The 27,311-nt window shown below is 46.9% G+C and overlaps 1 protein-coding gene across 4 annotated transcripts in view; it reads right to left on the reverse strand.

Annotated features, from left to right (window-relative positions):
• pik3cd (phosphatidylinositol-4,5-bisphosphate 3-kinase, catalytic subunit delta) overlaps positions 1-27,311 on the reverse strand; it is a 214,945-nt gene that overhangs the window by 124,510 nt on the left and 63,124 nt on the right. For 2 of the 4 annotated variants that reach the window (XM_080215121.1, XM_080215124.1), the window contains exon 4: positions 16,442-16,564. The exons of 1 other annotated variant lie outside the window; for it this stretch is intronic. The gene's annotated coding sequence lies outside the window, so the exon portion shown is untranslated. Of the gene's footprint in view, positions 1-12,333; positions 12,349-16,441; positions 16,565-27,311 lie in introns of those variants that run through there. One more of the 4 variants, XM_080215127.1, reaches the window with a different exon arrangement.

The raw sequence follows: 27,311 nt of genomic DNA on the forward strand, positions 1-27,311 counted from the left end.
GTGGCTGGCATGGTGGCACAATGGTTAGCACTGCTGCCTCACAGCTCCAAGGACCCGGGTTCAATTCCGTCCTCAAGTCTGTGTGGCGTTTGCACATTCTCCCCGTGTCAGCATGGGTTTCCTCCGGGTGCTCCAGTTTCCTCCCACAGTCCAAAGATGTCCGGGTTAGGAGGACGGGCCATGGTAATTTGCCCCCAAGTGCCAGGGCGATCGGGTAAATGCATGGGATTATGGGTGGGTTGTCAGTGCAGACTCGATGGGCCGAATGGCCTCCTTCTGCACTGTAGGGATTCCATGATTCTATTTGGTGTGGAGTCTCAAATTCTGGTCACAAAATGCAAGGGGCATTTCTGAATGAGCACAACTGGAGGATTCTCCCTGTGGGATGTCAAGTGTGTGGCCAGTTGTGTGATTGGAGATTCTCACAGATGGAGGGCTTGAAGGAGGTCGAGGAGATTTCGGCGTTTTGTGGTTACAGACGAGACTCAATCCCTTCAGACACAACACAAGAAATAGGGCTCGATGGCCTACTCCAGCTCCTTCGAGCCTGCCCTGCCCTGCCCTTCAATAAGATCATGGCTGATCTGAAGTGAATCACTTCCACGTGATTTGGGCGCTAACTCCAGCCCGTGGTGTCGATTCTCGAAAGTCAGTCCCCATAACAACAGCGTAATTCAGCTGGGATGAATCCATGAGCGAGGACGGACGAGAAGGATGTGATACACTTGTTAGCTGAGAGCTTTGAGGGAAAGATATGATTTATACGTCAGATCTATGAGCAGATTCTACTCTCCAATTTATCTTTACTCAGTTGATTCTTTAAAAAGGGTGAAGAGAATGTATTAATGAATCAACGGAAATCTCAGAATGTTTGTCCAGCCCAGTTCCTCTCCAGTGGTTGGCTCTTTCCAGGGATTTTTGATTTTTATGCCCCCCCAACCACCACCACCCACACCACCAACCTCCGCCCCCCCCACCACCCACACCACCACCACCACCACCTCCCCCCTCCCCCCCCCACCCCCGCCAAAACAGGCCTTTCTGGATTAATTTCTGATCTTGAACTGAAGTTCCCACTTTGTGTCACTGACATTAAAATCAATCTTTCCTCTCCGCCAGCAATATTAATAGCTCACCATCTATACTTTTTTAAGCATCATTTCTCATCATCGATTACACTAGCCGGAACTGACAGCTTCCTGATGAGAACGGGCAAAAATCAAAACAAAGCTTATCATAGAATTCCTACAGTGCAAGAGGAGTCCACTCGACTCTGCAACAGAGCATCCCATCCAGGCCCTATCCCCGTAACCCACATATTTACCATTGCAAATCCATCTAACCTACATATCTTTGGACACTGAGGGGTAATTTAGCACAGCCAACTAAACTGCACATCTTTGGACACTGAGGAATAATTTAGCATGGCCAATCCATCTAACCTGCACATCTTGGGCGGCACCATAGCACAGTGGTTAGCACTGCTGCTTCAAAGCTCCAGGAATCCGGGTTCGATTCCCGGCTTTGGGTCACTGTCTGTGTGGAGTTTGCACATTCTCCCCGTGTCTGCGTGGGTTTCTCCGGGTGCTCTAGTTTCCTCTCTCAGTCCAAAGATGTGCAGGTTAGGTTCATTGGCCTTGCTAAATTGTCCCTTAGTGTCCTGAGATGTGTAGTTAGAGGGATTAGTGGGTAAAATATGTAGGGATATGGGGGTAGGGCTTGGATGGGATTGTGGTCTGTGCAGTTTCGATGGGCCGAATGGCCTCTTTCTGCAATGTAGGGTTTCTATGATTCTATGATCTTTGGACACTGAGGGATAACACTAAGGGCACATCATTCAGACTGTGGGAGGAAATTGGAGCATCCGGAGGAAAGCCACGCAGACATGGGGAGAACGGGCAGACTCCATGCAGACAGTAACCCAAGCTGGGATTTGAACTCAGGTCCCTGGCGTTGTGGGGCAACAGTGCTGACCACTGTGCCAACCCTCTTCTGCAGTAACACTGAACACCGTTAATCACACAGTCCCTTTAATGATTAATCTGAAAAGTGGAAAGCGTCACATTTCGGGCTCACTTTGTATGTGCTAAAATAGGTAATCAGATGTACTTAAGCTTCAAGAGAAGCGAAGATATTAAACACAGGAGGTTACATCTTGCTCTGTATTTCGTTCACTCCTGCATGTGAGAGTTGTCCCATTGCCTCTCCTGGAATGTTTGTGTATGGTGGATAACAAGAACGAGATCAGCCTTGGCCACAATCTATCACTGAACAGCTTCCCGGGACTGTCACACGAAGGGTTTTATAGCCGAGGGATGCTGGATCCTGAGCCAAGTAGAGGATGGGTGGCACGGCGGTTAGCACTGCTGCCTCACAGCGCCAGGGACCCGGGTTCGATTCCCGGCTTGGGTCACTGTCTGTGTGGAGTTTGCACGTTCTCCCCGTGTCTGCTTGGGTTTTCTCCAGGTGCTCCTGTTTCCTCCCACAGTGCAAAGATGTGCGGGTTAGGTGGATTGGCCACGTCTTAGTGTCAGGGGGATTAGTAGGACAAATACGTGGGTTCACGGAGATAGGACCTGGGTGGGATTGTTGTCGGTGCAGGCCCGATGGACCAAACGGTCTCCTTCTGCACCGTCGGGATTCTACGATTCTAGGATGAGAGAATATTGCAGGGGAGACGGTCGATGCAAATAATAAATAAATGATTCAGGGGTCAAATTGTGCATAAGGGCGTCGGGTAGTTCAGTTGGCTGGATGGCTGGTTAGCGATGCCAACAGTGTAGGTTCAATTCCTGTACGGGTTGAGGTTATTCATGAAGGCCCAGTCTTCTCAACCTTACCCCTCACCTCAGGTGTGATGACCCTCAGGTTAACTCAACACCAGTCGCAGCCTCTGGGACTACGGCGACTTTACCTGTTTACGTGAACTGAAGAAGAGGTCATATGAGGAATGTTTGAGGACTCTGGTCTGTACTCGTTGGAGTTTAGAAGGATGGGGCGGGGCGGGGGGGGGCGGGGGGGTGGTTGCTGCGGTGGATCTTGTTGAAACTTACAAGATACTGCAAGGCCTGGATAGAGTGGAGAGGATGTTTCCACCAAAAGGAAAAACTAGAGCCAGAGGGCACAACCTCAGGCTAAAGGGACACTCCTTTAAAACAGAGTCGAGGAGGAATTTCTTCAGCCAGAGAGTGGAGAATCTGTGGAACTCTGTCGCAGAGGAGGCCGGGTCACTGAGTGTCTTTAAGACAGAGATAGATAGGTTCCTGATTAATAAGGAGATCGGGGTGAAGGGGACCAGACAGGAGACTGGGGATGAGAAAAATATCAGCCATGATTGAACGGCAGAGCAGACTCGTTTGTCTGCCTGGTGCTCGGGTCCGGGATGTCGCAGCTGGGCTGCAGAGGAACCTGGAGTGGGAGGGTGAGAATCCGGTCGTTGTGGTACATGTGGGTGCCGGCGACGTAGGCAAAATGCGGACTGAGGATCTGGGGAGGGAGTATGAAAAGCTGGGAATGGAATTAAAAAGTAGAACCGACAAGGTGGTTATCTCTGGGCTACTGCCTGAACCGAGTGCAGACGGGCGTAAGGTTGATAAGATTAAGGAAGTGAATGGGTGGCTCAGAGATTGGTGTGAGAGGAATGGGTTCGAATTTATGGGGCATTGGCATCAGTATTGGGGTAGGTGGGACCTGTTCAGGCGGGATGGGGTTGGTCTGAACCGTGCTGGGACCAGAGTGCTGGCGAATCGAGTAAAGAGGACTGTAGACAGGGCTTTAAACTAATTAGCGGGGGGGAGGGTGCGAGGGTAGGTGATGTTACGAGGTCTAAAGTTGAGGAGAGGGTACAGGTAAGGGAAGAGGCCGAGGATGTCCCAATAATAGAGGGAGTAGGGGATGTGAGTATGGTTGGTGGCGTTACGGCAAATAGGGTCCAGGTGAAGGCTGGGATGAAAGCGCTTTATCTGAATGCACGAAGCATTCGGAATAAAGTGGATGAGCTGGTGGCGCAGATCGACACAAATGGATACGATCTGGTGGCCATTACAGAGACGTGGCTGCAGGGTGACAGGGACTGGGAGCTGAATGTACAGGGCTATCAAGTGTTTAGGAAGGATAGGCAGGAGGGAAAAGAGGGGGGCGTAGCTCTGCTGATTAAGGATAGCATCACGGTGGTAGCAAGGGATGATATTGGAGCCAAGGAGCAGAGGGTGGAATCGTTGTGGGTGGAGATTAGGAACAGCAAAGGGAGGAAGACGCTGGTAGGTGTCGTCTATAGGCCCCCGAATAATGATCTGGAGGTGGGGCGGGCTGTTAACGCGCAAATAAGTGCGGCGTGCAGGAATGGGACGGCTGTAGTTATGGGGGATTTCAATCTACATATTGATTGGTCGACCCATGTTGGACGCGGTGGGCTTGAGGAGGAGTTCTTGGAATGCTGCCGGGATAGTTTCCTCGAACAGTGTGTGTTGGAGCCGACGAGGGAGCGAGCTATCTTGGATCTGGTGCTATGTAATGAGGCGGGTAGAATTAGGGACCTTGCGGTGAAGGATCCTCTTGGGGAGAGTGATCATTGTATGGTGGAGTTTCTGGTGCAGATGGAGGAGGAGAAAGTGGGTTCCCGGACACGCGTCCTTTGTTTGAATAGAGGGGAGTACGGTAGGATGAGAGAAGAATTGGCGAATGTGGACTGGGGGAGCGCGTTGGAGGGAGGGTCTGCTGAGGAGCAGTGGAGGATCTTTAAGGAGATCTTTCTTGGTGCTCAGCAGAAATTTATTCCGATGGTCAAAAAGGACCGTAGGAGGAGAGGTAATAAGCCGTGGATAACGAAGGAGGTGAAGGAAAGTGTTAAATTAAAAGCGGAGGAATTTAGAGTAGCTAAGAGTAGTGGGCGAGAAGAGGATTGGGAGAGGTTTAAATGTCAACAAAGATTGACAAAGAAGTTGATAAAGAAGGGTAGGAGAAACTATGAAGCTGGGCTAGTGCTTAATATAAAAAAGGATAGCAAGAGTTTTTATAAATATATAAAAAGGAAGAGGCTGGCTAGGGTGAACGTTGGTCCTTTAGAGGATGAGAAAGGGGACCTAGTGGTAGGGGATGGGGATATGGCTAAGGTATTGAATAACTTTTTTGTTTCTGTCTTCACGGAGGAGGACGTGAATAATTTGCCGGGTGTTAGCGATGGAAAGGTGGTAGGACTGGAGGGTCTTCATGACATTACTGTTACTAGAGAGGCGGTGCTCGACAGACTGGAGGGGCTGATTGTGGACAAGTCCCCAGGACCGGATGGAATGCATCCGAGGGTTCTGAAAGAAATGGCAGAGGTGATAGTGGATGCCTTGGTGGTTATTTTCCAGACGTCGCTGGATTCCGGGGAAGTGCCGGATGATTGGAAAACGGCTAATGTTACGCCGTTGTTTAAGAAGGGTGCCAGGCAAAAGGCGGGGAATTATAGGCCGGTTAGTTTAACGTCTGCGGTAGGTAAAATGTTAGAATCTGTCATTAAGGAGGAAATTGCGAGGCATCTTGAAGGGAATTGCTTGATAGAGCAGACGCAGCACGGTTTCATTAAAGGGAAGTCGTGTCTGACAAATTTACTGGAGTTCTATGAGGATGTGTCTAGGGCAGTGGATAGAGGAGAGCCGGTGGATGTGGTCTTTCTAGATTTTCAGAAGGCGTTTGACAAAGTACCTCACAAGAGGTTATTGCAGAAGGTCGAGGGACATGGAGTTGGGGGTAGGGTGTTAGCGTGGATAGATGATTGATTGTCAAATAGGAGGCAGAGAGTGGGGGTCAACGGGTGCTATTTGGATTGGCGGATGGTGACTAGTGGAGTGCCCCAGGGGTCGGTGCTGGGGCCTCATTTACCATTTATATAGATGATCTGGAGGAGGGAACTGAGTGTAGGGTGTCGAAATTTGCTGATGACGCCAAGATTGGGGGAACGGCAAATTGTGCGGAGGGTGTGGAGAGTCTGCAGAAGGATCTAGATAGGCTGGGCGAATGGGCCAGGAAATGGCAAATGGAATTTAATGTTGGCAAGTGTGAGGTGGTCCACTTTGGTAGGAAGAATGGTAGGAAGGACTATTACTTACGGGGCGAAAAACTGCAGCAGGCGACAGTGCAGAGGGACCTCGGGGTCCTTGTGCATGAGTCGCAAAAACCCAGCCTGCAGGTGCAGCAGGTGGTCAGGAAGGCGAATGGGATGCTGGCCTTCATAGCAAGGGGGATTGAATATAAAAGTAGGGAGGTCTTGCTGCAGCTGTATAGGGCATTGGTGAGGCCGCAGCTGGAGTACTGTGTGCAGTTTTGGGCGCCGCACCTGCGCAAAGATATTTTGGCCTTGGAGGGAGTGCAGAGGAGGTTTACTAGGCTGATACTGGAGTTGAGGGGGTTGAGCTATGAGGAGAGGCTGAATAAACTAGGCTTGTACTCGTTAGAGTTTAGAAGAATGAGGGGAGATCTCATTGAGACGTATAAGGTGATGAATGGGATGGATAGGATAGAGGTGGAGAGACTCTTCCCGCTCAAAAAAGACAGTAGGACTAGGGGGCACAGCCTCAAGATAAAGGGGGGGCGGTTTAGAACGGAGTTGAGGAGGAACTTCTTCACTCAAAGGGTGGTGAATCTCTGGAATTCTCTGCCCGTTGAAGTGGTGGAGGCTGCCTCGCTAAATATTTTTAAGACGCGGGTTGATGGGTTTTTGATAAGAGAGGGGATTAAGGGTTATGGGGAGAGGGCGGGAATGTGGAACTGAGCCACGACAGATCAGCCATGATCTTATTGAATGGCGGGGCAGGCTCGAAGGGCTAGTTGGCCTACTCCTGCTCCTATTTCTTATGTTCTTATGACTCGATGGGCCGAGTGGCCTAGTTCTGCTCCTATGTCTAAGTGGGCTGTTACGTTAACAGTTAACAAACTTAAACAACAGAGAATGGTTTAGTTCAGCACCTAACCCAGCTTGTGTTCAGGAACCAATAGCTCATGAAACTTTCACAAGCCTGAGTGTTGACACTGTCGAGTTGTGTATGTGTTTACAAGCAGGTGCTGACTATCGCTCAGAGTATCTTCCCCGTCTGTAGCAGCGTGACACTGGGCATCAAATATCACACAGTCAATAGCACAGCCAGGCAACATACAACATGAAAGGAGACGGGACTGGTAACTGATGAATTATTTATAAAGGGCTGATAAGCAGCAGGGAGGAAGGGGCAATATGCAATGCTGCCATTTAGAATTGCCTGAACAGTGAACGAAAAAAAAAACAGATCAATGACCCTTCATAGAATCCCTACAGGAGGCCATTCAGCCCATCAAATCTGCACTGACAACAATCCCATCCTATCCCCATATTTACTCCACTAATCTCTCTAACCTATGCATCCCGGGACACTAAGGGGCAATTTGGTACGGCTAATCCACCTAGTCTGCACATCTCTGGAGTGTCCCACACAGACATGGAGGAGAACGTGCAAACTCCACGCAGGACAGTGACCCAAGCCGGGAATCAAAGCCAGGTCCCTGGTACTGTGAGGTGGCAGTGCTAACCACCGTGCCACCCTTTTGACCAAATTTCAGGTTGATAAACATAAGCGTAAAGTTTTTCAATGGGTGTCTTGTTCATGTAGTAAGCATGGTGATACTCAGTCCTTTGCACCAAGCTGACAGGGAATGCATCAGGTGCTATGCTCTCAATAGCCAGTTGGTGGAGAAAGAAACAAGGACCAGTTTTACAGCACAGAGAGAGAGAGGCCCTTCAGCCCATTGTGTCAGCACTAGCCTTCAAGCACTCCATTCTACTCCGATCATCCAGCTCTAGCACACTATGGCATTCCAAGTGCTCTTCTCAATGTTTCTTGAATGTTGAGGGTTCCTGCCTCTACCTCGATGAAACATTGCAGGCTTGTACCTCCTGTGGCAGAGAGTGTCACTTCACAGGTATTCAAGTAACCATCCAATCAATGCTCTGTGTGCACTTAACCTCAATTGAAACTAAACGCACTGGAGTGTGGGGGAGGCAGATTCACTGGAAACATTCAGAATGGGATTGTACAGTTCTATAAAAAAGATAGGGAGACTGTTCTGGGTCACAGGGGAAAGGTAGTGGGGGATTGTTTCCACTGCTCATTAGCAGAGCTAATAATTCTGCAATAATCATTTTAGTGCTATTTACACTTAGACCAATTGCATTTGTTTGAAGAAACTTTAATTTCAGATATTCTTTTCATTGTAACTGCCTCAGGGACCCAGGTTCGATTCCCAGCTTGGGTCATTGTGCAGACTCCACACAGACGTTCTCCCTGTGTCTGCGAGGGCTTCCTCCGGGTGCTCCAGTTTCCCCTCTCAATCCAAAAATGTGCGGGTTAGGTGTATTGGCCGTGCTAAATTGACCCTTAGTGTCAGCAGGGTAAATATGTGGCATTATGGGAATAGGGCCTGTGTGGGATGGTGGTTAGTGCAGACTCTATGGGCCAAATGGCCTTCTTCTGTAGGGGTTCTATCGGATGGTGCAGAAAAATGGAAATAGCATTATTATGCCATGCTATCGAATGCTTACAGGAATCAGAGAACTCAGAGTAATGTACCTTCTAATTTTTTCACAAGTACCTTTACATTATCCCAGTACTTTAGACAGATATTGTGCAATTTGTGATACAGCGAATATAATCTACCTAACAGAATCCCACTTTTTCCTGAGTTTTGATGCCAGTTGCGAGCCTCTGGCCAAAGGTTCGTTCCATTGAAGATGCAATGTAATGCACCTTGGTCAGACAGTGCAGAAACTCACCAGGAATACCTGCATGGGTGGGCCTTTGATCTCCAGATGTGGTCTACATCTCAACCAGAAACAGATGTTTGGGGACAACTGATGTTTGGAGGTTGCTCAGCTGAACAAATACCCCTCCAGACGCAAAACAAAATAAATCAGTGTTTCATTCAGATAAAAGTTTGATTGCCCACAAATCCTAAACTTAATGAAAACCAAATTACTTCTGATCTACCTCATTTTTCCTCGTATTCTTACAATCCTTACAGTGCAGAAGGGCTAAACAGCCCATTGAATTTGCACCGATTCTCCAACAGAGCATTGTACCCAGACCCTACTCCCATAACCCCACAGATGTACTCCGCTAATTCCTCTAATCTGTAAAACTTTGGACACTAAGGGGTAATTTAACATGGTCAATCCATGTAACCTACACATCTTTGGACAATAAGAGGCAATTTAGCATGGCCAGTCAACCTAATCTTTGGAGTGTGGGAGGAAACCAGAGCACCCGGAGGAAACCCACACAGACACAGGGTGAATGTGCAAACTCCGTACAGTCACCCAAGACTGGAATCAAATCATGGTCCCTGGCACTGTGAGGCAGCAATGTTAACCACTGTGCCACCTTGCCACCCTTCAATTAAAGTCGATGGGGGGCGGGAGGGGATTTGAGAAACAAGGCTTCACCCGGTTCAGTCCCTATTGTTTATAATGAGCAAGATTATACACACAACATCCATCCACAAATAGCCGATATTGTTAAAAAAAATCAAAATGTGATGAGTAGTTATTTGTCATTTATATTAATGATTTGGATGAGTACATAGGGGGCATGGTTAGTAAGTTTGCAGATGACACCAAGATTGGTGGCATAGTGGACAGTGAAGAAAATTATCTCCAATTGCAACGAGATCGTGATCAAATGGGCCAGTGGGCTGACGAATGGCAGATAGAGTTTTAGACAAATGCGAGGCGATGCATTTTGGTAGACTGAACCAGGGCAGAACTTCCTCAGTTAATGGTAGGGCGTTGGGGAGAGTTACAGAACAAAGAGATCTAGGGGTACATGTTCATAACTCGTTGAAAGTGGAGTCACAGGTGGACAGAATGCTTGGTTTCATTGGTCAGAACATTGAATACAGGAGTTGGGACGTCTTGTTGGAGTTGTACAAGACATTGGTAAGGCCACACTTGGAATTCTGTGTGCAATTCTGGTCACCCTATCATAGAAAGGATATTATTAAACTAGAAATAGCGCAGAAAAAATTTACGAGGATGATACTGGGACTTGATGGATTGAGTTACAAGGAGAGGCTGGACAGACTGGGACTTCTTTCTCTGGAGCGCAGGGGGCTGAGGGGTGATCTTATAGAGGTCTATAAAATAATGAAGGGCACAGATCATCTAGATAGTCAACATATTTTCCCAAAGGTAGGGGAGTCTAAAACTAGAGGGCATCGGTTTAAAGGTGAGAGAGGAGAGATATAAAAGTACCCAGAGGGGCAATTTTTTCACACAGAGGGTGGTGAGTCTCTGGAATAAGCTGCCAGAGGTAGTAGTAGAGGCAGGTACAATTTTGTCTTTTAAGAAGCATTTAGATGGTTATAAGCGTATGATGGGTAAAGAGGGTTATGGGCCAAATGTGGGCAATTGGGGTTAGCTTAGGGGTTTTAAAAAAGGGTGGGATGGACAAGTTAGCCAAAGGGCCTGTTTCCACGCTGTAAACCTCTATAACTCTATTTCTCTAGTAGTGGAGACAATTAAAAAGGGAGGAGAAATCTGCACAGAGAGCCATTCACAAAACTGCACTCCACCTGGTGGAATGGGTCAGCGTTGTTGGGGTGAGAATCCTGCAAACTGCTCACTGTAGCAGGGAGAGTGAAACACACTCACAGCATAAATCAGAGTAGGAATAGGTCATCTCAACCCCAAAGAGGAAAAACCATTTTCAAAGCTTTGACAGGGAGTCTGAACATGTCCAGTTTACATACAGGACCCAGGTCATTCTGGAGGATTTTAACCACTCAGTCACCCAGAGATTAAGATGGAGGGAGGGGAAAACTCAAATCACTCCTACTGAGGTTTGAAGGATATTTTCCTATCCTATCAAGTTGGATAACATTCTTCTGATAAATTAAGACTGCTCTGCACACACACTTGCAAACTCCCACATGCACGCACTCTCAGGTACACACAGACAGACACAGATACACATATGGACACATGCACAGACACACTCACAGACAAACACATACATGCACTCACACAGATGTGAGCACATACAAAGGACATGCGTGTGCGCGCACACACACACACACACACACACAGGTAAGATGCACACACACAAAGATACACAGGCACACACACGATCATGTACATTTGTAGATGCACAGAAACACTTGAGCAGATAGACACAGTGAGAGGGAGAGGGATAGAGAGGGAGAGGGACAGAGCGAGAGTGAGAGTGAGAGAGAGGGAGAGGGACAAGGCGAGAGAGAGGGAGAGGGAGAGGGAGAGGGAGAGGGAGAGGGAGAGGGAGAGGGAGAGGGAGAGGGAGAGGGAGAGGGAGAGGGAGAGGGAGAGGGAGAGGGAGAGGGAGAGGGAGAGGGAGAGGGAGAGGGGGAGAGGGAGAGAGGGAGAGTGAGAGTGAGGGACAGACCGAGAGAGCCAGGGAGGATCACACAGAGAGCGAGGGGGACAGAGATTGAGAGAAGCAGAGGGACAGGAGAGAGAGAGGAAGAGAGATACACACAGACTTACAGGAACACAACACATACACTTGCAAACATGCACACGCTCAGAGATGCACACACACTTGCAAAGGGTAATTTTGTGTTGAGGAACCACCAGGTTGTAGCTTCAGTCACTGTCGAGAGTTACCCTCAAAGCTGCAGCTAACTGAGATTAAACAGCCCGTTTAGAATTATGTCTGTTTCATAAGCATGGTCAGAGATGCTTTTCTCTTAACCCTGTCCAGTTCAGTTCCATCAGCAAAATGCTTCACAATAGCAATAAAGGATGAATGCTGCGTGATGTGTGTGCATACATCTGTGTGCTTGTCTGTTTGTGTGTGTAACGTGTGCAAAGCAAAACAGCTGCCGGGTTTGATTGATTTTGACTTTGAACTGATCTGTAACAATTGATTTGTGTTGCTTAGATACCAGAGTTTGCTTCTGTGTAGCGTTGGAGAGAACTGACTCACACCCCAACGCAATTTGTCATATTTTGTTACGGTAAAGTGACAGAAGTTGCTCGTTATTCAGTAAACTCACACCACAACAACGTAGCCAGTTACACAAGATCCCTCCCTGCCCACTCTGCTAATCACCAGCTGTACTTACTGACCTTGTCATCTGCTTCTATTTCACCTGTATTTTTAAATAGCTGAACTCCCATCTCATTAATGTATCGGTGTCCTTTGTATCAATGGAAAAGCTTCTGGACTCTCCAAGCCTCTGGAGATGTAACACAGCCAATGGATATCCCCGAATATTGATTCCAACTTGGACTTTCAGCAGCTGACAAAATCTTCCTCCTCGTTCTGTTACCAAATCTCATTTACTCACCACCCTCGCTGACTTGTATTAACTCCTGATCTGGTAATGCCGCGAATCTTATCCTGGTTTTCAAAAACCTCCATAACCTTGCCCTCTGTAATCTCCACCAACCCAACAAATATCCAAATATCACCATTCGGCCCATCGGGAGGGCATCAGCAATGGGGAGAGGTTGGAGAAACTTGGTTTGTTCTCACTGAAATGACAGAGGTTGAGGGGTGACCTGATAGAAGTCTACAAGATTAAGAGAGGCAATGGACAAAATTGGATAGTCAGAAGCTTTTTCCCAGGGTGGAAGAGTCAATTACTAGGGGGCACAGGTTTAAGGTGTGAGGGACAAGGTTTAAAGGAGATGTACAAGGCAAGCTTTTTTTTTACACAGAGGTGGTGGGTGCCTGGAACTCGCTGCTGGGGGAGTAAATGGAACCAGATACGATAGTGACTTTTAAGGAGCATCTTGACAAATACATGAATAGGATGGGAATAGAGGGATTACGGGTCCCTAGAAAGGGAGGGGGTTTTATTCAGATGGGCAGCACGATCGGTGCAGGCTTTGAGGGCTGAAGGGCCTTTTCCTGCGCTGTAATTTTCTTGGTTCTTTGGGTCTGCACTAACTCTCCAACAAAGCATTGTACTCAGGCCCTTAACCCCATATATTTATCCTGCTAATACCCCTCCTCCCCCCTAATTTACACAGCTTGGGACACTAAAGGGGAAATATATCATGGCCAATCCATCTAAGCTGCACATCTTTGGACTGTGGGAGGAAACTGGAGCACCCAGAGGAAACTCACGCAGATGCGGGGAGAAAGTGCAAACTCCACACAGACGGTCACCCAAAGCGCGAAATGAACCCGAGTCCCTGGCGCTGTGAGGCAGCAGTGCTAACCACCGCGCCACCCATAGATTAAACTCAGTCGGGGGATTTGAGAAACGGGACTTCACCCGGATCGATCCCTATTGTTTATAATGGACAAGATTATACCCACACACCCAATAACAACCATCCACTTCATAGAGGCCAGTGTTAAAAAATACAAAGTAGTGGAGACATTAAAAATGGAGGAGAAATCTCTCCCACACCCATCCCCCTGCCCTATCCCTGTAACACCGTTCATTTACCCCGCTAATCCCCCCCCCCAACCTGCACATCTTCAACACTAAGGGGGGCAATTTACCATGGCCAATCCACCTAACCTGCACATCTTTTGTGCTCCTCCAATTCTGGACTGGTACAAATTCTCAGTTGGAAAATTTTCCTACTTTGGTAGTCAAGCCTTCAGTTGCTAAGGCTCTGGTCCCTGGAATTCCCTCCTCAAACCTGGTCAACCCCCGACCTCCCCCTGCTCCGTAAAGATCTGACCCAGCTTTTGGTCACCTGTCCTAATAGTTCAGGTGCTTACCCCAGTCCAACGCCGGCATCTCCACATCATGGCAAATATTGCCTCACAAGGTTCAGTGGTGAATGTTGTTCCACTGTGAAATGCCTTGGGATGTTTTACAATGTTAAAGGTGCTACAGAAATGCAAGATTTGCACTTGACGCTGTAAGATTTTGCCTCAGATTGGAAGGTGCATGTATGGAGGTCACAATTCACAAGTTTGTAATCAAGCTGAACTTGAATGGATTATCTCATTGTTTTAAAGTTTAAAATTTATTTATTAGTGTCACAAGTAGGCTTACATTCACACTGCAATGAAGTAACTGTGAAAATCCCCTAGTCGCCACACTCCAGCGCCTGATTGGGTACACTGAGGGAGAATTTAGCACGGCCAATCCACCTAACCAGCACGTCTTTCAGACTGTGGGAGGAAACCGGAGCACCCAGAGGAAACCCACACAGACACAGGGAGAACATGCAGACTCTGCACAGACAGTGACCCAAGCCAGGAATTGAACCGAGTCCTTGGCCCTGTGAGGCAACAGCGCTAACCACTGCGCCTGAATGTCTTATGTAACTTGCTCATGTGATTTCCAAGCACAGAACATTAACTACCTGTATAAGATTCTACACCAAGTAGACAGAAAGCTGCAGAGTAACAGCAGGTTATTGCAATCATTGAACCTGGACTTTCTCCACACTGCCATCCACAATCTTATTGGTAATGGGAATGTCAACTTGCATAATCTTGCTAAGAATGACATAATGTGTAGAAACAAAGAAAACAGAAGCAGGAGTAGGCCATTTGGCCCTGTGAGCCGGCTCTGTTATTCAAAGAACAAAAAACAATACAGCACAGGAACAGGCCCTTCGGCCCACCAAGCCTGTGTCAATCACGTTTTCTTATCTAGACCAACCGCCTGTACCCCTCTATTCCCCGCCTGCTCTTATGTCTATCCAGGTAAGTCTTAAACGTGGCTAATGTGTCTGTCTCCACCACCTCACTTGGCAGTGCATTCCAGATCCTCTGTGTAAAAAAACTCTCCCCGCGCACCTCCACTGAACCTTTCCCCCCTTATCTTGAACTTTGCCCCCTTGTAACTGTCATTTCTGCCCTGGGGAAGAAGCTTCACCTTAACTACGCCCCTCATAATTTTATAAACTTCTATCAGGTCACCCCTCTGCCTTCTGTCGTTCCAGGGAGAACAATCTCAGTTTATTCAATCTCTCTCTTCATGGCTAATACCCTCCATACCAGGGCAACATCCTGGTAAACCTTTTCTGTACTTTCTCCAAAGCCACCACATCCTTCTGGTCGTGTGGTGACCAGAATTGGACACATTTTGATCATGACTGACCATCAAATTCAGTACCCTGATTCCCCCCATATCCCTTTAGCCCCAAGAGCGATATGTAATTCCTTCTTGAAATCACACCACATTTTGGCCTCAACTATACTCTGTTGGAGTGAATTCCATCCCTCTGGGTGAAGAAATTTCTCCTCACCTCAGTCCTAAAAGGTTTATCCTCAAACTGTGACCCCCTTGTTCTGGGCTCCCCCCCCCACCACTGGGATTTGGATAGATTCATAGCAGTAAAGACAGCCATGAATTAGGAACTTCCGGAGTTGCTGAGACAGTCCGAGGATGGAAGTTTATGATCTCTGGCAGCCTCCAATGACACTGGTGTCATTAGAAGTGCACTAAACAGGCAACCATTAAATTATTAACATCTGGGCCATGTTTTCTTTGATTTCCAACTGTTACAGATATGAAGCATTTTAAAAAGGGAATGTTGGCATCTGAAGCTCCAATATCAAGGGAACTCGATCCAAATCTGTTGGTTCCACACTCCAGCTCCTGAATTTGATGTGCTGTGAATAGACAAATCTCCGGCAATCTGATTACACGAACACCATCTCCTGCTCCGTTAAAGTGAATCCGTTTAGCCAAACCGCACTCTCTACTGGAATTCTAAACAGCTAGGTTCACGTACATGGGTTTTAACAATGCTATCAAATACACCTGCTCAGTGAGAACCTCCTCCTCATCTCACAGTTGTCAGGATTTACAGCACAGAAAGACAACATTTGGCCACGCTGCTGGCCTTCATAAGCCAACTCCCATCTTTCCTCGTCTGACTTTATCCATCCCCATCTCTCTCTCTTTCCCTTGACAAGTTTCCCCTGAAACCCAGCTGTACTATTCATGCCAGCCACACCCTGTGATAGACAGCTGCACCATTCTTTGGGTGAAGAAGTTTATTCCCTATTGGATGTGTGGTTTAGGCGGATTGGTCGTACCACATGGCCCCTTAGTGTCGGGGGATTAGCTGGTGTAAACACATTGGCCTGGGTGGGATTGTGGTCGGTGCAGACTCGATGGGCCGAGTGGCCTCCTTCTATTCTGTAGTTCTAGTAGTTAGTCTGCTGCTGTTGCTCCTCTCAAACTAGAAGACCACCATTTGGCCTTCCGGCTGAAAGCCTGCCCGGAATTCTGAACCGGATGACGATCCCATCTTTTGCTGATCTGTTGACCATTCTGAGAAAAATCCCACGGAGTGGCCATTTTCCCAGGCTTCTGAATCATAGAATGGTTACAGCGCAGGAGGGGGCTATTCAGCCCATCGTTCACCCATGCCAGCCCTCTGCAACAACAATTAAACTTTTCCCATGGTCCTGAAAACATGAACCCAACAGCATTTCCCCATAGATGGACCCCAAGTTCAAACCCTCGCCTGGAAATAACCTCCCTTTCTGGGAGTGTCCTTTGGGAAACTGGCTCAGGCCCCACTTTGCCAGTGTTCACAGGATACAGGGTTTCATAATCTGTTGCAGAGACAGCCATTAGAGAGGGAAAACTGAGGAGGGAAAGAAAATCTCCACAGCGGAGTGGCAAGAAGTATTTAAGTGTAAATTTATTTATTAGTGTCACAAGTAGGCTTACATTAACACTGCAATGAAGTCACTGTGAAAATCCCCTAGTCGTCACACTCTGGCGCCTATCTGGGTACAACGGGGGAGAATTTAACATGGCCAATGCAGCTAACCAGCACGTCTTTTGGGCTGTGGGAAGAAATCGGAGTACCGGGGGAAACCCATGCAGAGACGGGGAGAATGTGCGGACTCTGCACAGACAGTGACCCGAGCCGGAAACTGAACCTGCATCCCTGGCGCTGTGAGGAGGCAGTGCTAACCACTGCGCCATTGTACACTGGTGAGGTTAAAACATTGACTGTATTAGGATGGCTTCGAGGGTGTGCCTTTTCAGTGAATCTGGGGTAGGTTGATAGGGATTACCAAGTAGCTGTTGGAAGCCCCATTTCCCAGCATGAGCTAGCACCTCCCTAAGCACAGACACCAAAAACAAACTTCAGTGCACGATGAAACAAAATTTTTAACGCCAGGTAGAACCCATAAAGTTCACTAATCACAGCATGAGGTTATTCTGCCAACACATTTTAATTAAGATATTCGAGCTCCAAGATCTTCACTTTCTATTTCAACTGATTCTAATCAGTTAAGATGAAAGTATAGACTGGCCATCTGTGGAACTCTGGCATTTTACGTTTATTTATTATTGTCACAAAGTAGGCTTCCATACAGCGAAGTTACTGTGGAAATCCCCTAGTCGCCACACTCCGGCGCCTATTCAGGGACACTAAAGGAGAATCTAGCATGGCCAATGCACCTAACCAGCGCGTCTTTCGGACTGTGGGAGGAAACTGGAGCATCCGGAGGAAAGACACGGGGAGAACGTGCAGACTCCACCCAGATAGTGACCCCCAAGTGGGAATCGAACCTGTGTCTCCGACGTTGTGAGGCAGCAGTGCTAACCACTGTGGCATTATGTTACCAGCCCCACACTAGCACAACATCCCCCCCAACTCCACGGTGACCACTGCCAAATGCGAACGCACCAAGTGACTACTGAATGTTACAAGCCAAACCAGGACACGCTCCCCGTTTGAAACAACATGACTGGTTTCAGACTGCCATGCATCCCAGCAAACATCTTTCTCCCCCTTGTTCCATTGTGATCATTTGTAAATGGTTTCATTATAAACTTCAAACCACATGTTGACTTTGCACCATCAAAATGCTGCCCACATACACAAGCACACGCACTCTCTCTCCAGAGAAATCAATCATTTTGCTGCTTGTAGCATAGAATGTGGACTTCCCCGGGCTGTCCCACAAGGGAGACCCTGTTGTCAAAGTTTTCAGCTTGTCATTCATCAGGACAAATGCAAGAGCACCAAATTTTAAACAATCACAACTAAAATCACCCCCCCCCCACCCCGATTCAGCAATACTCAAGCTTTGAACAGCCAAACAAACCTTACTGCTTTGAAAAGCTCCAGAGATTTGAGTTCAATAAAAATCTAAAATTAAAAAGTCCAACGGTGACCATTGTCTGAAAAACCCAGCTGGGTCACTCATGCCCTTTAGGGAAGGAAAACTGCTGTCCTTATCTGGTTTGGCCTACAACCAGGATCTTGTGCTCATGTCACACTATCTGTAACCCCCACGACTTGCCTGGGCTTGCAAAATCTCACCAACTGTCCTGGCTGGACCCAATACACATCTCTTTAACACTGTCATAGCTATAGCTCTTGGGGCTAAAGGGATCAAAGGATTATGGGGTGGGGGGGGGGGGGGTTGGAGAACCAGGATATCGATTTTGATGATCAGCCATGATCGTAATGAATGGTGAAGCAGGCTCGAAGGGCTGAATGGCCTATTCCTGCTTGTCGTTTCTATGAGAGCAGCCTTGACCCTCTCTCCACTCACACTGTCTCTAGACTTAATTACCTATAAAGACTCGCATTCCAACCATTATTTTGTAAATTGGGTTTGTGTCTTTATATGCCCTGTTTGTGAGCAGAAATCCCACTCAGCTGATGAAGGGGCAGGGCTCCGAAAGCTTGCGGCTTGTGCTACCAAATAAACCTGTTGGGCTTTAACCTGGTGTTGTGAGACTTCTTACTGTGCTTACCCCAGTCCAACACCGGCGTCTCCACGTCGTGGCTACATGCGACTCCAGAGTAATGTGGTTGACTCTTAAAATGCCCTCAGGAAAGGGCAGTAAGTGCTGGCCCAGCCACCAATGCCTACATCCCGTGAACAAACAATAAAAAAAAAGTGAAAGAACACACTAATCTAGTCGGGCCCACATTGTCATTTTAACTGTTGCTGTTGAAGGTTGCGCCATGTGGCCTGCGAGGAGACAGATGTTTTGCCCGATTAGAAGGTACACTGATACGATTAGGCAGAGGACCCTCGTACACTGTGTCCAGCAACTGAGTCCATTCAAACCAGCCTTCTCAATGAGGTCCCCGTCCAATCAGTCTGTGAACACTGGCGGGCATGGCAGAGAGATGCAGACTGCTCGCTATCAGCTTGGAAACAGGCCAAGTTGTGTGGCAATCAATGGCAGCAATATCAGGATGTTCCTCAAGCAGCCTCCCGTGGGCTGCAGGACAATTGCAGCAGCCTCTGAACCAAAGTCTGTCTGTCTCTGTAAGGAGCCATGCAACTAAAGGTAACCGACCCTAGAGAAAACACCAACACGGGAATATTCTATAATGAGGTCAGAGCCCGTTAAAAGAACCAAAAAAAAAACAGCCTGGGAAACAGGCCCTTTGGCCCAACGAGCCCGCGCCGCCATTTTAATATTACCAGTCCCCCCCCCCGCCTCCACCCATGACCCTTATCTATTGCTTTATGGCAATCTACATTGAGGGAAACTAATTTAGGGACAATTTATTACCTCCAATCAGCCTAATAGCACATCTTTGGGGTGTGGGAGGAAACCGGAGCACCCGGAGAAAACCCACGCACGCACGGGGAGAATGCGCAAACTCCCACAGACGCCGGCCCAAATCCATGTGTCTGCACAGCAAAAGGATCATACTTTTAAGAAGTATTCATCCCATTTGTAGAACTCACTAGACCCTCTCCCCACGTCCTATAACACAATTAAATACGGAGTTTAGAAGAGCGAGAGGGGATCTCACAGAATCTTATAAAATTCTAACAGGGTTAAACGGGGTAGATTCAGAAAGAACGTTCCCGATGGTGGGGCAGTCCAGAACTAGGGGTCACAGTTTGAGGATAAGAGGTAAACCTTATAGAACTGAGGTGAGGGGAAATTTCTTCACCCAGGGGGTGGTGAGTGTATAGAATTCACCAACACCAAACATAGTTGAGGCCAAAACATCTGATTTCAATAAGAAATTAGATATAGCTCTTGGGGCTAAAGGGATCAAAGGAAATGGGGAGAAGGGGGGAAATCAGAATATCGATTTTGATGATGATAGTGAATGGCGGAGCAAGCTCGAAGGCCTGAATGATGTACATAAGAAATAGGAGCAGGAGTAGGCCATCCAGCCCTTCGAGCCTGCCCCGCCATTCAATAAGATCATGGCTGATCTGTCGCTGCTCAGTTCCACTTTCCCGCCCTCTCCCCATAACCCTTAATCCCCTCTCTTATCAAAAACCCATCAACCCGCGTCTTAAAAATATTTAGCGAGGCAGCCTCCACCACTTCAACGGGCAGAGAATTCCAGAGATTCACCACCCTTTGAGTGAAGAAGTTCCTCCTCAACTCCGTTCTAAACCGCCCCCCTTTTATCTTGAGGCTGTGCCCCCTAGTCCTACTGTCCTTTCTGAGCGGGAAGCGTCTCTCCACCTCTATCCTATCCATCCCATTCATCATCTTATACGTCTCAATGAGATCTCCCCTCATTCTTCTAAACTCTAACGAGTACAAGCCCAGTTTATTCAGCCTCTCCTCATAGCTCAACCCCCTCAACTCCGGTATCAGCCTAGTAAACCTCCTCTGCACTCCCTCCAAGGCCAAAATCTCCTGCTTCTAGTTTCTATATAAGTAGCCTTGATAATGTAGAGGCAGCAGAGGGGGTTGTAATGAGGGGCAGGTAGATAGAGTTGAGTGTTGCCTGCATAACTCTGAAAGCTAAATTCTTGTCCACACTGACTTGATTTCTATGGGGGTGGGGGGACGTAATCAGGATATTGAATCTGATGACCAGCCATGCTCAAAATAAATGCTGGCCCAGGCTCGAAGGGCCTGCTCCTGTGTCTACTTTCTCTGTTTCTAATGTGAAAATGGTGAACAATAAAAACCCAATGGCAAATGGGTAATTTATAATACACAACCCAACGCCTCAAGGAGCTCAGTAAAAAAAATCATTAAATAATATAGCACGTTATTCAGAGGGGATTTATAGGCCTCAAATGCTTCAAACAACTCTCCCTATTTATGGCTTTAAATTAAGGGGGGGTAGCTACAGGACGGATGTCAGGGGTAGGTTCTTTACCCAGTGGGTGGTGAGGGATTGGAATGCCCTGCCTGCTGCAGTTGTAAATGCGTCTAGTTTGGGGGCGTTTAAGAGATCTCTGGATAGGTTTATGGACGAAAAGGGATTGGTATAGGCTAGTGGGTCATTGTTTTTGTAACTGGTCGGCGCAACATCGTGGGCCGAAGGGCCTGTTCTGCGCTGTAATGTTCTATGTTCTATGTTCTATTCTTTAGCTTTGAGTTCCTTGAGGAAGTGAGGCAGATGGAATGGTAAACTGAGCCGTGGTGCGAGGAAAATAACACACATCCCCGTGCAACAGAGATCGTGTGACTAACCCACCACTGTTTTCCGACCTTCAATAATTACCGGATTTTCTGGGGACCCGGAATTCGAACCCAGGTCCCCAGAACCTTAGCTGAGTAACTTCATTGCAGTGTTAACGTAAGCCTACTTGTGATTGATGAATAAACTTTACTTACAATTACCTCGCTATTCGATCAAAGGATCTCAACTGAAAATAGCAAATGAAGGATAGTCAGAAACTTTTTCCCAGGGTGGAAGAGTCAATTACCGGGAGGGGGGGGGCATTGGTTTGAGGTGTGAGGGGCAAGGTTTAAAGGAGATGTACGAGGCAGGTTTTTTTTTTACACAGAGGGTGGTGGGTGCCTTGAATTTGCTGCCAGGGGAGGTAGTGGAAGCAGATACGATTTTTAAGAGGCATTTGGACAAATACGTGAATAGGATGGGAATAGAGGGATATGGTCCCCGGAAGGGTAGGGAGTTTTAGTTCAGTCGGGCAGCATGGTCAGTGCAGGCTTGGAGGGCTGAAGGGCCTGTTCCTGTGTTGTAATTTTCTTTGTTCTTTGAAGTAGTGACAATTAAAAGAACACCCAAAACGTTTGTCCATAGGGGGTAAAATCCCCCTTATCCAATAATATGCACAAGGCCATTAAATGTAGATTTGTGCAAAGCAATCTTTAACTCAGGGACGGTTCCTCTTTACAGAATCTAGTTGGCTAAAGTTGAGCAATGAAACCAGAGCAATGACTTATACAGATTATAGTCTTTCTGTTTAGGTGTTGTCAAGGCAGCAACCATCCTCCTTCAAAATCCCCTCCAGCACAAATTTGTTCATTTATCTGACTTGTTGAAATGTGTACACAAACGTTTCAGACTTGCGCTGACCATCAAACACAATTCCTGACCATCAATCTAATTCCTAAATACAGAGAATGCTACCAAAGAAAGTCATTCATGGGGTTTGGGTGTCACTGGCTGGGCCACCATTTATTGCCCATCCCTAGTTGCCCTTGAACAGAGTGGCTTACTAGGCCATTACAGAGGGTAGTTGAGAGTCAACCATATTGCTGTGGCTCTGGAATCACATGTGGGCCAGATTAGATAAAGACGCAGGTTTCCTTCCCTAAAGGACATTAGTGAATCAGTTGGGTTTTTCCAACAATTGACAACGGTTTCATGCTCATCAGTAGATTCTTAATTCCAGATTTTTTTTTATTGAATTCAAATTCCACCATCTGCTGTGGTGGGATTCGAACCCGGGTCCCCAGAACATTAGCTGAGTTTCTGGATTAATGGTCTAGCAATAATACCACTAGGCCATCGCCTCCCCAATTCTCATTAAAGGGTTGGTTAGCTCAGATCAACTCAACATACCCCTGCCAACCCCAGAAATCATTGAAGCCAAAGATAGCTTGACAGCCAAAGCATCTGACAGGATACAAGGATATAGGAAATAGGAGCCGGAGTAGGCCTTTGGCCTATTGACTCACTCCATTGTTCAATAAGATCAAGGCTGACTTTCTGCCTCAACTCCACCTTTCCAATACAATTGCATTTTGAGCATTGCTGAAAAAAACATGTTGTCGAAGCTTTTTGTCTTTGACTCATCAGGAAAATTCACAAAAATATCAAGTGTGAAGCAAACAACATTCCTACTGCATGACAATAGACAGCTGATTGGTTGGCAATGGATTCTGATTGGTCACTATGAAGAATGCACCAATTAACTAATGATTGACAGTTAACTGCCAAGTTTTGTTCACATTCAAACCAGGCAGGTTGACAAGCTTCAACCAAATATATCTTTTTTCAGCAATTCTCAAATTCTGTACGACCAAATAACTATTTGAGGTCTCACATTCCTTAATTTCCTTAGTAGAAGGAAGAGCTATGTCTTGGCTAATGCAATGACTGAGTTTCCACACCTCTCTGAGGTGGAGCATTCCATAAGATTCACAACCCTTTGAATGAAGAAATTTCTCTTCATCTCAGCTAGAAATGGCTGACCCCTTAGTTCTAGATTACTCAGACAGCGGTAACTTTTTCTCCGCATTTACCCTGTCAAGCCTCTTAAGAATTGAATATGTTGCAATTGGATCTCCTCTCATTTTTCGAAACTCTAGGGAGTACAGGCCTCATCTAGTCCAAAGATGTGTGGGTTAGGTTGATTGGCCATGCTAAATTGCCCCATAGTGTCAGGGGAGTTAGCAGGATAAATACATGGGATTAAGGGGTTGTGGCCTGGGTGGGATTGTGGTAGGTACAGACTTGATGGGCCAAATGGCCTCCTCCTGCACTGTAGGGATTCTATGATTCTATCACTGAGTTAGATACACGCAGTGAACTGGCCTCTACATCCTTATGTGGCAATGAGTTCCACAGATTCCCCACTCTCTGACTGAAGAAATTCCTCCACATCTTGGTTGTCAAGGCTTTATTCTTTGTTCTGAGGCTGTGCCCTCACATCCTAGTCTCTCCTACTAGCGGAAACAGTCAAGAGCTATGAAAGGAGGGCAGTTGGATCAAGGATGGAAACCTGGAGTTGTTCACTTCAGCACTGTGGGTTGGAGAGACACAACTTCAAGCCCGCTCTCAGCCGCTGCAGAGGGACAGAGAGTCTGCAAGAGGTGCCTCCACTAGATTGCCGTCACGCACCCGTCCAGCTAGGAGTGGGCCAGTTCCTTGCCTGTGCCACAGGGGAGTTGGTATATTTAGATACAGAGTGCATGTCTAAACACATATCTTCAGATCCCCACCTGACCAAGAGCTGCTACCAGCAGATTTAAAGAAAACAGCCGTGCTTAGTCATTTAGGTCTCCGTGTGGGAGATTGTGGTGTAGCGGTATGAGATATCCATTAAAAACATAACCTCCTGGATAGGCCAGTGTTGTGGTTCAGCTCGCCACATCAGAATACTTGATAGTAACACCACCAACCAATCAATGGAAATCACCCAGTGGAATCGTCTGATTGGGTGAATGTGTTTGCTTCTCTATTTTCTAGCCTGAGAAATGTCAGTATCCTTCATCATTTAGATTTACACCTTGTCAATTAATGAAATGTGGTTCCTGGCTCTCTCCCTCCTCATTCTAACTAGTCCAGACATTGAGAATGGAATACAGGACAAGGACAGCCAATTTTCCCATCCACCCAAGCGAATGGTCCTAACACAGACTCTCGGGAGTCCATTTCAATTCCTGAAGGGACCAGGGTTTAAAGGACTCCCTTTCTCTCCATTGGTGATGAAACCAGATTCTAGCTACTAATCTGAGCAGAGAATTCACACTGTTGCAGTTCCACATTTGTATTATCCTTATATTCCACAAATTCTCAACTATCCTACCCCACGTTTCAAAGCTTAAATGGGGCAGTACAGTAGTCCAGTGGTTAGCACAGCAGCAGGGACCTGGGTTCAATTCCAGCCTCCACGCTGTCTGTGTGGAGTTTGCACATTCTCCCCATGTCTGCGTGGGTTTCCTCCGGGTGCTCCGGTTTCCTCCCACAGTCCAAAGGTGTACCGGTCAGGTGGATTGGCCATGCTAAATTGTCCCTTAGGTGTCCCAAGACATATAGAACTAAGGACAAAGAGAAGTGCAGCACGGGAACTGGCTCTCCAAGCCCGTGCCAATCATGATGCCCTAACTAAACTAAAAAAAACCCTTCTGTCCTTACTCGGTCTGCATCCCCCTATTCCCTCCTTATTCACGTACCCATCCAGATGCCTCTTAAATATTGCTGATGTGCCTCCTTCCACCACCTCCTCTGGCAGCACGTTCCAGGCACCCACCACTCTTTCCGCGTGGAAAAACGTCCCCCTCACATCTCCTTTAAACTTTCCTCCTCTCACCTTGAACCTGTGCTCTCTGTCTTACAGTCTTATAGGCCCTAACACTGATCCCTGTACCCCACTAGCCACACATCTCCATTCTGAACAGACCACCCTTCCACCACTACCCTCTGGTTTCAATGACCAAGTCAGGTTAGGGGGAATTAGTGGGGTAAATATGTCCAGTTACTGGACAAACCTGAATAGGAGTCTGCACAGACTCAATGGGCCAAATGGCCTCATCCTGCGCTGTAGGGGTTCTTTGATTAAATAGACATGAGCTAATTTGACTAATTGTCTATTTCACATCTCCACTAGTGTGCGCATGTATATAAAAATCCTTTCTTATTGAAAGTTTCTCAAAACCTTTCATTTCCATTGCTGCATTGTCCCTCACAATGACAGATTCCTGTCTGAAATATCCAAGTTCTGTCCTGTAGATGAAATCTTACCAGAATCTAGCCATTTAATCATCAATCTGATCAAATTTCTCCCCAACTTGTCACATCAAAGTCTTTTTTATCCATATAATTTTGTCTTTTAAAAAGCATATAGACAGTTAGATGGGTAAGATGAATATAGATGGATATGGACCAAATGCGGGCAATTGGGACTGGCTTAGTGGTTAAAAACTGGGCAGCATGGGCAAGTTGGGCCAACTTGTTTCCAAGCAGTAAACCTCTATGACTCCATATCCATTTGGCAAAGTCTTTATTTTTGGATATAGTTACACTACTTGCAGACGAAAATATTAAACAGGTTCAAAAAAGTCTCAATGAGAGAAGACGATAGAATCTTGAATGGTTCCAAAGACTTTGGTAATGTGGATAAATCAGAGATTTGGAGATTGTTCTGCTTAAGACCATAAGAAATAGCAACAGGAATAGGCGGTTTGGCTCCTCAAGCCTGTTCTGCCATTCAATAGGGTCACTGCTGATCCGTAAGAGAAGAGAAAGTCAAGGGGAAATTTAATCGAGGTGTTCAAAACACAAGAGGTCTGGGTAGAGTACACAGGAAGAATCAGATGCCACATTTCCTACATTACAACAGATGCAACATTTCAGAGATTGCCTCATTGGCTGCAAAGAGCTTCAGAAGATTCTAAAGTTGTGGAAGATTTGATATAGATTATGCCTTTTTTTTTGGATTGGAGCCTGACTGTGTGGCTTGTCTGTAACTCCCAGCCCTGCAGCGACATGCTCCAGCCCGCGCTGCCTGAGAAAAGCAGTCACTTGTATCATAATTTCCCCTGGACAGCGCGGAGTGGACAATAACTGCTGACCCTACCAGTGACACCCACATGCAAGCAAGGAACATACACACACGCCAGCACGGAACATACACACGCCAGCACGGAACATACACCAATGTTTCCATTTCAAAAGGGTTGAGAACCAGAGGACTCAGATTTTCAAATGATTGACACGAGGCGACTTGGGGAGTTTTTTTTTTAAAGCAAACATAGTGGACGCGGATTCAGTTGTGACTCTCTAAAGGGAACTGGACACGTACAGAGAACAAAATGAAATTTGCAGGGTGACAGGGAAAGGGTAACAGAGAGGGATGAACTAAATTAACTTCTGCGGAGAGCCAGCACAGGTTTGGTGGGCTGAACGACCTTCTTCAGAGTGGGAACCGCTTTATGATTCTTTGATCGCCTCCCCCGCCCCAAAAAGAACCAATTAGAGACACACGTTAGGTTGCCAGTGTTTCAAACTAGGTTAACTTTGATGTCACAGTCATAACTGTATCCAACCTCTGCTGTTTCACCGCCAGGGATTGTTAAAATGAGACAAGGTAAATCCCCTGCCAATCTTTCTCCTTCCTTTCGATTACCTAGGCTGCTCACTGAATGCCTATTTATCTATCTGCAAACTATCTTGTGTCTACACACTTCCTGTCTCCAAGCCATAAATATCTGCTGTCACATTCTGTATGTCAACATTTAGAATGGAAAGTCCCCAAGTAAATTCTGTAAACATGATGGTAAGACCCTAAAATCAACAAGACACCACCAGCTTGAAGCAAATTAAATCACTCGGAATGCTTTCTGGAACTGCATTTTGAACCCTCGCTGATTGAAATGTACCATTTTCTTAAAATAAGCAACTAACCAACACTTTATTTCAGGAAAGTCTGTTACTTATTACAGTGTAA

This window comes from Carcharhinus amblyrhynchos, chromosome 30 (assembly GCF_965287045.1).
Source record: "Carcharhinus amblyrhynchos chromosome 30, sCarAmb.v2.hapA, whole genome shotgun sequence".
In the NCBI taxonomy this organism is placed as follows: Eukaryota; Metazoa; Chordata; class Chondrichthyes; order Carcharhiniformes; family Carcharhinidae; genus Carcharhinus; species Carcharhinus amblyrhynchos.